The sequence below is a fragment of the Barbatula barbatula genome (genome assembly GCF_947034865.1).
Source record: "Barbatula barbatula genome assembly, chromosome: 19".
Taxonomy (NCBI): domain Eukaryota; kingdom Metazoa; phylum Chordata; class Actinopteri; order Cypriniformes; family Nemacheilidae; genus Barbatula; species Barbatula barbatula.
The window spans coordinates 13,888,146-13,898,694 of record NC_136782.1 but is presented as its reverse complement, the minus strand read 5'-3'; the positions used below and the strand labels follow the sequence as shown (position 1 = coordinate 13,898,694).

The following is a 10,549-nucleotide window of genomic DNA, read 5'->3' as shown; positions in this document are numbered from 1 at the left end:
AAATCCATTCATCACACTGTTTCTTATTTCTCTCCCTGTGGGCATTTTTGTTCACAGTAAGCCCAAAACAAATAAATAAATTTAAAAATTCTGACTTCAAGCAATTCAGCATTCAGTGGCAGGAATTTGCATTTTTGTTTAAAAATCCCTCTTGATTCAGCAAGCCACCAATTAAGGTTTCCGTCCACAAAATGAGCAATAGCGTAAATGGTAGTCAGCTTTGTTTAACCAGAAACCTCAGGAATTATTTTCATAGAAAATGAAATGCAGCATTGTCCTTGCCAGTCGTTTTTCACGTGATCCGTTATAAATAATAATTTAATAAGAATAATTTATTCTAATTATGTTTTGTGCCATTGTATTTGTTCTACTTTGTGTCAAATGTATACTAAATGCTGTGGCAATCTTTTTTTAATGCTGTTTAGTTGAAAGTCAGATTTAAAGGAAATCTCATAAACTGTTACACAGAGGTGCTCAATAATTTGCTCGTCGAGAACCACGCAACGCCTATCGAAGACTCCATTGGACAGCATGTTTTACACCAGTCTAACTCTGAGCATGCCATTAGCTCGCAGAACTGCCATTCAAGATCGGTCACAAGTGGGCGTTACTTATGTTCTTTGACGTTAGTGTTTGATTGGTCAGCTGTTGCTTTTGGCGTCACTGCGCTGCCAGCTGATCGGGAGAAGCCGGTATGAGGGGAGTTGAAGCAGAGCCTCGGGACGCAGCGATGTTGTGGGCTAGATCGTGACATTTACCTTGAAAGGTTTACGGTGTGTCGTGTTGAAGTTAAGCAGTGGCACTGTTCGTAAATCCTATAGCATTCCTTTAAATTGCTGAGCATTTTCGCACAAATTCTATTTTTTAGCTGAGTCAAGCTTTAGCTTTGATGTCAGGAGGGACTTGGAGTTAAGGTGTGGCTTTCGGAAAAAAGCGATTTACATATGCCATGCCAGTACTTTGATGATTTCTTAAGGTTATTCATAGTTTTGGCGAGGATTTGTGATGCGCGTGTCATCGGTTGGGTGGGATGAGGTATTTAAATCCAGGAAGCGATAGATTACACAACGGAACATCCAACGTTAATCGCCCCGAAAATGTCAGAAATCGAATCTCGATGACGGATTTTTAACGTTCGTCGTAACTTTGAGCAAGTGTGAGACTCCACTTTCTGACCGAATTGAATCTGTGAAATTTCATTTGAAGAGATCGCGACGTGGTCTGGGAAAGCGCAAGGTTCAGAGTTGAGTCGTAACGTTACAGGGCGTGAGCCGTCTTTTAGTAGACAGTCTGTAGGACTATAAGGGAGGAACTCGTCTATCAAATAAATGATGTTAAACATATGATTTCTGGAAGTGTCACCGGTTACCCTTAAGACATGCGAGTCGATCTCGACAATTCTACCAGTTGAAGAAGGTAGGTGTCGTAACTTGGCTCATTCAGAAGTTTTCACTCAAAAGGTGTTTGTAAAAACTGAAATGTTTAATGTTTTACGTGCTTTTAAGAAGCGACACTGCACTTAAATCGATTAAAATCTATTTATCAACTCGAGTAGGTTTACAAAGTCCGACTGAAGTCATTGAGAATTAACTGTGTATTAACACTATAGGGATATAACAGTGGGCGTCGCTCTACTTTAATTTAATATATCAGACTCGTTTCTAATTCTGACGTATGTTTGTAAAGAATATTTCAAATGTAATATTTTCTTGCTGCGTTGTCTTGCATGTTTAATCATTTTAACTTTTCCAATGAAAAAAAAGAAATAGGCCTTAAACGTATATTAAAGCCTGGTATACGAAGTATTTGGTATAAAGTATAAAAACAGCAACAGGATATTCGGATTAGTGAGAAATCTCCACAAATCCAAATAATAGGCGAGTGCATGGCAAATTCCACAAGACCCCACCCAGTACGCGATATATACGAGATTTTTTCCTCTCTTTCCCCCCCCCTCGAGATTACTCACTTTTCTCCTTTTTTACACGCAGGCCAACATCTGGAGAGAAGACCTCGGTATGTCATTGAATGGATTTCGTCTTTGGTCTTCTTACTGCTGAACGTAAGTTATGAAAAGATTGCTTAGGGTGAGAAGGGCAGGGCAATGTGTCAACTATATGTTTTAAAGCCCTGTTTATTTTCCGATTAAGTCCAGCAGGCTGTTTAGCTTTTGTGAAATGTTCTTTTACATAATCGTTCAGGTCGTTACATTTAAAATGACTAGGCAAACAATGTGCAGGATTCACTTCCATCACCAGATGACTGTCTGCTTTCTTTCCTTGAATTTATGGGTGGAATTATCTCAGGAATGAAGTGTTTACAAGCACTCTTAACTCGTGTTTATGCAACATTTTTTAATGGATTTCATAACTTGCTCTTGTTTTAAGGAAAAATACATAAGCTTAAACCACGATTTACTATTTACTCAGTATCAACCTTACTTTACAGTACATACCGATGCTAAGACCCAACTAACAATTCACAGGAATTGTTCATGTTTTGACTTTTAAGGTCCTCCTGATACAACAATTAAACAGTTGTCATATTTCTGAATATAATCTAGATTCCTGCGTCATTTCCTTGGATAAAATCTTAATTTTATTTAAATATCTATATTTATATTAACTAAATAAATTTTTAATCGATAACCGTATTCTAAATGTAAAGCTTTTCTTAACTAGGTTAGGTCTGGAATATGAAATCCTTACCATTTGTAAACCATTTTAAATACGATAAGCCCATTTAGATTCAGATAGAGCTTATTATAGAAGTAGCAAAGTTTATGGAAAAAGAACATCTGTTCTTTTTCTGTTTTCTTGCCCAGGGTGATCACTGATCACATTCAGTTGGACGTTTTGGATCTTTTCGTTCGTTTTTAGACTAAATTTTTTTTTCTTATGTAATGACTCTGATAAGAAAGACTATTATTTCCTGATTTATAAGTGCTTGTTTATCTAAAAACGTCGTTGAAATGTTTTGCCCTGTGATTCTGTTGTCTCGCCTTACTTGTTCGGTTCACTTATAGGCGAGTTTATTCTTAATCTTAGCTAGGAATACCAATACAGAAACCTACCCGCAGTGTCTGAAACTACCCGTATAGTCTAGGCACTAAATGAAAAAAATCAGTGAGAGGGCTTTGATTACTATTCAAGGTCTCTGCCGTTCAAGTGCTTCCTCTGTGTGGTCTCTGACATTTATCTGCGTTGTCTTTATGGCGAAACATTTAGTTTCTGAAACATTTAACTTTTCTAAGTTCCATTTTTATTCTTTCTGTTTAATCTTGACCCCATATAGTACCTCGACTTGCGTATATGAGCTGTTAGAGGTATTTCGTAAGATCTGTGCTTAAGAACTGACACGGCCTGTAGAGTTGAGCTTTGTGTGCGTGGACACAAGAGAAGAAACATCATAGCATGGATATTATAAAAAGCCACACCCTTAGTGTTACACGCCATTGCTGTTCTGCAAGGCCCTTTGACACTTTCTTTTCTCTTTATCATTTGAGGTGGTTTGAGAGCGACTTTATCCTACATTCCACCATGGCCTCTAACTGAGGCAGCAGTCGTGCTGCACAGACTGTGAGTGGGTTTTTTTGCAGACGAAGCTCGGCTGTGACATTGATTTGCCTGTTTGGCAGGTGGCTGTAGTTGTGTTGAGTGTGGGAGGGAAGGATCTCCGAAGAAGGTCTGCTGTTGTCTCAAGGACAGTGGAGCTTCCCGTCTGTGCAGTCCTGTGGGACCAAATGCTGGCCGCTCTGGTCTCAGGAAGTGAGCCTGCAGTGCTTCTGTCTACATTTTTTGTCTCTGTCCTAGAGCCAAGGAAGCCTTTTTCATAACAACTATGTCACTAACATTACTTACGATGTGGTCCAGTTACCCTTTTTGTGTCTTTTTTATGACAACCGTTTTCTAGCGATACCTTTCCTTGTATTACTAAGCAGATGCTTTGGGGTACTATAGTAAGTTTGGTTGCAGTGCTACCCTGATGAACCAATATAAGTTCCCTGTGTTTAAATAGGCTGCAGGCATTGTGTTCCACGCTGTCATATAAGTGACCCACTTTGGGGTTTTGTGCTATTGTTCTTCATTGAACTTCGGTTCCCAATGCCCAGGAAACATACAAGGCACACACACATTGAACGTGCATATTATTTGGAGTTTGGGAAACCTCAAAATTCTATCCTGGGGAAACTACTTGTTTAAAAACCTGTTAACTTCACTTGCGGACTAGCTCCAAGTCTCAGAGCAGCCGAGTTACAGATCACATCAGCAGCACGGAGTGTGAGCTGGCCTAGCTCTGTGGGAGGGTGGAGTTAGTCTAGCACAGAGTATCTCAGACAGCATGGAGGGCCTCTGCAGACAGGATGGAATTTATACCATATGTACCAGGCATCCCAAGAATGCGTGGCGCACAGACTTAACCAACGGAAAGAACTGCAGAAAGCGCATTGGAAAGGGGTGAGTGAGAACAGAAATTTGTGTGTGTATGAGGGAGAGAGGGATGAATCTGTTGAGCGCAATATTTTGGCTTTCGGTAAGTGGCGTTGATGAACTGCGGCTATGTAATATAAACAGTTAAAATCGCAGTTTGGTGCTGCGCTTTGCATCACTTTTGATTGCGATATTGTATCCTGTTTCCAAATCACTTAATGAGTAACTAAGCTTTGCTGGACCTTTTGCATACCTTATCTAATAACATGCATACGTTTCTCACAGTTTTGACAGAACGCTTCTCTGGTGCTGAATAGAGATATTACCATTCAATTTTATTTACCCGTAGCACACTATTAAAAGCATGACTGAATCGAGTCAAAGCTCTCGCTTCCTCTGCCGTGCTGGGAAAGGCAGCTGCCGCTCTGATCGTTGCTAACTTTGTGAGCTATGATTCAGATTGTGGGGTGGGTGAACAGGCAATGCTTTGTCATTACAACAGCCGACATAATGAAAGAAGCTTCATTTGAGTTATTGCTTATTCATGGTTTACCAGCTGCCATCGTGCCTGGGTTCTTTTTCATTAGATTGCAGTTTTGTCTATGCTGCTTATGCAAAATGTTCTCATGTATAATGTAGTAAATTGTCATTGCATTAGACTTGAGAGGAGGAAGAGGTCCTGTATAGTCATGTAGACACGTATGCAAGCAGCAGAGCTTAGCCCAGGACCTGATAATTGTTTTGTCATATTTGTCATGTTCTTTTTGTGACACTGAATTGTGTGGAAATGTGTTTTTAGCTTTGCCACATAGGCATAGTTTTACAAAACGATGCAAAAAAACTGAAGCCTTGTTTTTAATCTTGGCCAGATGTTCTGCATTCTTTGGTGCTGCAATCAGCATTTCAGAAGAACATGCAAAGAACGTGCCATTTACCTTTGAGTTATGAACTGCTGTGGTTTTCTCAAGGTGGTGGTCGTCATTTCTTTATACCCTGTAGCGTATGGCAGCTATTGCAGATGTGCATACGTAGCATGTTTGTTATTTTATGTGTGTAGTATAAGTAGGTCTTTAAAAAGCATAGTTTGTGCTGGTCAGCCGAGTCGCCATTAGCATATGTGTGGATGCTTTTAATTCTCTTAAAGGCTCTGTGACTTCCATGGGCCTCTGGAGCTCTCGTTTGAGATTTAAAGAAACTCCACCCCTCTGACCCTTCCGCATTGCCCCATAGTCATTTCCATTGTATAAACCAGCTGGAATTTCCTCATATCAAACTGTTTTGCCTACGTGTTTGCCTGTTTGTCAAGGGGCTGGAGGAAGTCTAGCAACGGTTAAGGAAGCACGTCTTAGAGGTCAGAGACGCGAATTGGAGGCGGCGCTCATGTAAAACAGGAGCTTATAGTTTCCGAGACCTTAGGATATGCAGATTCCTAGTTCTGGCGTTGGTGAGACAAATTTCCTGGTGAAGTTTGGGAGAGGAGAAGGATGTATGTGGTTTGTCGGTGTACCGGACGAGCCCCTGTTAAGTCTTCCTGTTTACCACCTCTCACTTCTCTTTTTCATTAAAAATCCCTTATGTACAGGTGCATTTATCCGTAGTATGGTTAATTCCCATCTCTTACCCTTCCGGCATCTGGAGGTTTTCAGTCTTTTCATCTGTGCATTAGTGAAATGGCATCTATTTCTCAGTGTCTGCACTTCTCCATCTTTTACTGCTGCCCGCCGGTTGACTCATGCTGTGATTCATGGCAAAATTACCCGAGCAGTCTCAGCATTTGAAGCATCGCTGTTGGATCAGCGGCCCGCTCTGATTGCCTGGGCTTCACAACTATGTGTGATTAAGGAGGGAACAGAGAGGCAAATGGTCTTGATGCTCGATGCATATGTAAAGGGTGGCGAATAATGCACAAGCCCAGTGTGACACTCAGCTCTGTGTATCTGTGCTGTCACATTAAACAAAATTTGGACAGTGGACTTCCGGACCAGATGTAAATTTCTGTGTTTGCTTCTTCAGCATGTCTCAAGATCCAGGCTTTACGTAGCAAACTGTCATCCATAAAAGAGCTGCACGATTGCAGAGGTGCATTTGTTTTTGCATTAAGCTTGTGCAGCCACTGACTTCTAGTTGGAAAGGACTGGCCGTTTTTCTTCTCCCCCAGATGCAGATGATCCGTTAGCATGCTATGTCATGTGGCATTTCATAACTAAAATGTATTCTTTTATCCCTCAGGGCTCAAGCGGTTTCCATCCAGAGATTCTTATTGCATTCAACCAGTTTATGGTTTTTCGCTGTAACAGAAAGACAAGAGACTTTCCTGCGTTTCAAAATCTGGGTGTGGTTCTCTCTTTTCTTTTTTTATTTTCTCCTCTTATTTTCTTTACTGTACTCCCTCCGAAAGCTCCTGCTTGACAGGACAAGCATGACAGGAATGTAACATCTGCACCACCGGCCTCTGACTAGTTGCGAGTGCACCTTTAAAGCCGGTTACCCCTAATAATCATTATCTCGACTCAGGAATGACCTTGCTGGGTTTCCGGTTAGATAAATACGGAATTTAATTTTAATTAAAGATCCCTCCTCCACCCTCTCCATCAGTTGCTTCTCGATTACCGCTGAAGAGGATGACTGACGCATTGATCCTCAGTGCACTTCGGTTGGTGATTTATGTTAGACGTATGTTACAGCTGTGTGGCAGCTAAAGGATCTGCCTGTATGTCCGCTGCTCCTGTTTTGGGGGTGTACTCACTTTGAAAATATTGCTTCTGACCTCATCCCATGGGCGTCACAAGTGGGGGGGGGGGGGGGTGACTGAGTACATAGGGCCTTGGTATGTGAGGGGCCTTGAAGTTCCTGAAATTATATTTATTATTATTTAAAAATTGTTCGCCTATACTGCGCGTCTGTGCAACTTTTGTTCTCCGCTAAATTTGAGAAGCTTCTGCATGCCTCGTCGTGAACTGCACGATAGGCTCTATGAGTGAAGTAGAATAGACTTCCATAGATCGTGAAGCATTTTGTCATCACTCCGCAAGAGATCTGTGTATTCCTAACCCAGAGTTTTCCATTTCCCGCTTACAGTCTGTTTTTCCTGACGCCGCTCACAGCAGATTATTGATAGTCTCATCGACAGGTAGATGAAGTACAATGCACTTTACAGCTAGTGCTTGATCCGATTAAAGTAGTATTTGTTATTAGTGTTTGTGTCGGAAATATTTTTGTTTCAGTACGGTGGTCTAAATGAACACCAAATTCGCTGTTCTCAGCCTCCACAAAAATAAGGCAGGATACTATGAGAGTTATATTCTGCAGACGACCCAAAAAAATTGTTGAAGGGACAAACAACTTGCATCTTTTTGTTTTTATCTGCGTATTGAGGTAAACTTCTGAAATGTGCAACGTTGAGGCAGTTCTTCTGACATATTCTTTTAATCCCTAATAATATATAAACATTCATTTAAAATAGTAACATGCTAAAGTTGAAAAGAACAATTAATATGCAAGTAGTAAAAAGATGTGCTTGTGTATTTTTAATAAAAATGTATAAGAGGGGAGCTATTTTTTCTTGACAATCTCGACTTTGCATTAAACTTTTTAAACTGTCAATTCATGTTCAAGGGGATACTGAGGTGATCTATTAATAATTAAATATATCACAATTCATACAGAAATGAGATTCATAAATAAATATAACAATTTACTTAAAAAATTGCATTAAGAGGCCCCACATATTGCCTTTGCAGAGGCCAGAGATTCTGTGCTACGCCCCTGCCTCTTCCTATTGTCTTCCAGTTGTTGGACAATCACCGCTCCTCGCCACTCAGCTTTAAATCCAGCGTCTGTGGCAATTAGATTGAAATGCACTTTCGTGTCTCATCTGCCATTCGAGCTGTTCGATGTCTCCTGGTAACGTGAGCATGCTGCCGCTTTGAACGCAACGCCTAGACAGCTGATGTCTCAGACGCAAGACTTTGAGTTCAACAAAGTACTCTAGAGATGAAAAGTAAAGGTGTCCTCACGTCTTGAAGTGTTAGTTAATCGGTTTATTTGAAATGGTTTACTGCGTGTGGATGTAAAGCTGTAGGCTGGAAAACAAGTTTTCCCTTGGTTTGTGGAGCAGACTGACTGTAATTGTTTGGGAAGGTTCTACATCTTTACAATAAATCACTCCTTGGGAACACTGTGTTCTGCACGACAGTATTTTCATGCATTGTGTGTTTGTCAGGGAGTCGGAGTGTTTGAAACGGTGAGCGTTTAAACGTGCTCCATTATGTCCAGCGTTGACCACTTGGTACTGAAGACCGTGGCTCTCAGGAATCTTGACTGGGTGGGGACATTAAAAAGATACTTCACCCAAAATGTTTAATTCTGTCATCATTTACTCACCTTAGTTCGAGTTGTTCCAAATTTGTATACTTTTGTTCTCATGAACACAGAGAAAGATATTTGGAAGAATGCTTATAACCAAACATATTGTGCCCCCCATTGACTCCCAGAGTAGGAAAAAATATTTCTTTCTTTTTTTGATTTGTGGAACTCAAAAGCAGATATTGTGAAGAATGTAGGACGGCAAACAGTTCTGGGGAACTTTTGACTAACAGTATATTTTCCTACTATGGTAGACAATCGCGGGCAAAATCTGTTGGTTATAAAGATTCTTCCAGATATCTTTCTCTGTGTTCATCAAAACAAAGACATTTCTACAGATTTGGAACAACTCGTAGGTCAGTAAATGATGACAGAATTATTTTGGTGAAGTATCCCTGAAAGCCATTCGACAACCAGTGAAAATAGTTTAATGCTTTGTTCAATGAAATGGTTTGGAAAGTGTCTGGTTTTCCATAAATGCATGTTTGCACAGACAGCATTGTCTTGTCTGTGTAGCGCTCATTCAATAGGGTGTCCCAATTCCATGGGTGTCACTAGTAGAGAGCATATTAAAGTGTGAATCTAGACAGTGGTTTGTGCATTTAAGTCTTGTAACCGAAGCCGTCAGCCCTCCCTGCTTGCAGTGTCCTGGACAGAAGGATCTTATCTTCGCCTTCAGACAAAGGTCAATATCACCACCCGGGTGTCTGATAACAACAGTCTCAAGACCCAGCAGAAGGGGGAAGCTGGTACCGAATGTGATTTCTGTCACTGAAAGCAAAGTAGATGCATTGACTGTCCGTTTCCCTGTTGAATGGTTAAATAAGTATGGGAAGATAACTCATGCTGTTTGGCAGGAGCTATTGTTTGCAAGTCATTGGTGTTAGAGCATGAATGATTCTTTATATGAATTGTACTTTGTTTTCCCACGGATAAAAGTAAATATGCATTTTAATTTTTTTAAATTGTTTACCAAAAGTTTGAACCTTATTCGATGGTGGGGTAGCATGCACAAACCATGTGTGTATGTATGTGAGAAAGTGAGAGAGAGGAAGCAAGTTTGTGTTCTTGCGTAGGGAGTGTCAAGTCCAGATCCAGTTGGATTTACTTAGCGCTTTGGCCCCTTTTTTCATCGTTCAGCGAGGTCATTGGGTTCACAGAGGCTGTATGCTCTCGCCTTTAAACCACAGCAAAAGTGCAGAGCTTTAGAGCCACCTTTAACACCATGCAGATCAATGGGCGAGTCAAGCCTGGAGACTGGCTGTCTGTGAAAGAAGAAACATTGAGAGGAAATGAAACCATACTTCACGTACTTCTCTAAGAGAAGAATGAATAGCTTGATTTCTGACTGTGCGCAAGAGATTTCTTATTGTGGTGACTCCTTCGGTTAAATGAATCCGACTCGTTTGAAACTAAACCTTAGGTCGATTGAATGAGGAGACTTTTAATGCTGTGCGAGTGGTATATAGTCTAGCTGCAGAACCGTTCTGGCATGATCAAAAGCTTTTGTCCTGCGCGCAGGCAGCGTATCTATCTGTACTCAATTAGAGGCAGGAGCTAAGCGGAGTGAATGAATGCTGAAGCGGTAGCAGGACTGCAATACCTCAGGGGCAGAGAACACATGACTAAACTGCTCTGTCTCTCTTGCCTGCGTGGCTTTGCCAGTGAAAATGGGAAAGCTACTGTTCAAAATTTATCCAAATATGCTCTTTTTCAGTCACAGTGTTTTTCGTTTTTCCACTCTGTCTGGATTT

The 10,549-nt window shown here is 40.8% G+C and overlaps 1 protein-coding gene across 2 annotated transcripts in view; it reads left to right on the top strand.

Annotated features, from left to right (window-relative positions):
• Positions 1–662: 662 nt before the first annotated feature.
• Positions 663–10,549, top strand: part of aipl1 (aryl hydrocarbon receptor interacting protein-like 1) — a 27,973-nt gene continuing 18,086 nt past the window's right edge. The window contains exons 1-2 of one of the 2 annotated variants that reach the window (XM_079481444.1): positions 663–1,416; positions 1,992–2,062. The gene's annotated coding sequence lies outside the window, so the exon portion shown is untranslated. The remainder of the gene's footprint in view (positions 1,417–1,991; positions 2,063–10,549) is intronic. The other variant, XM_079481448.1, reaches the window with a different exon arrangement.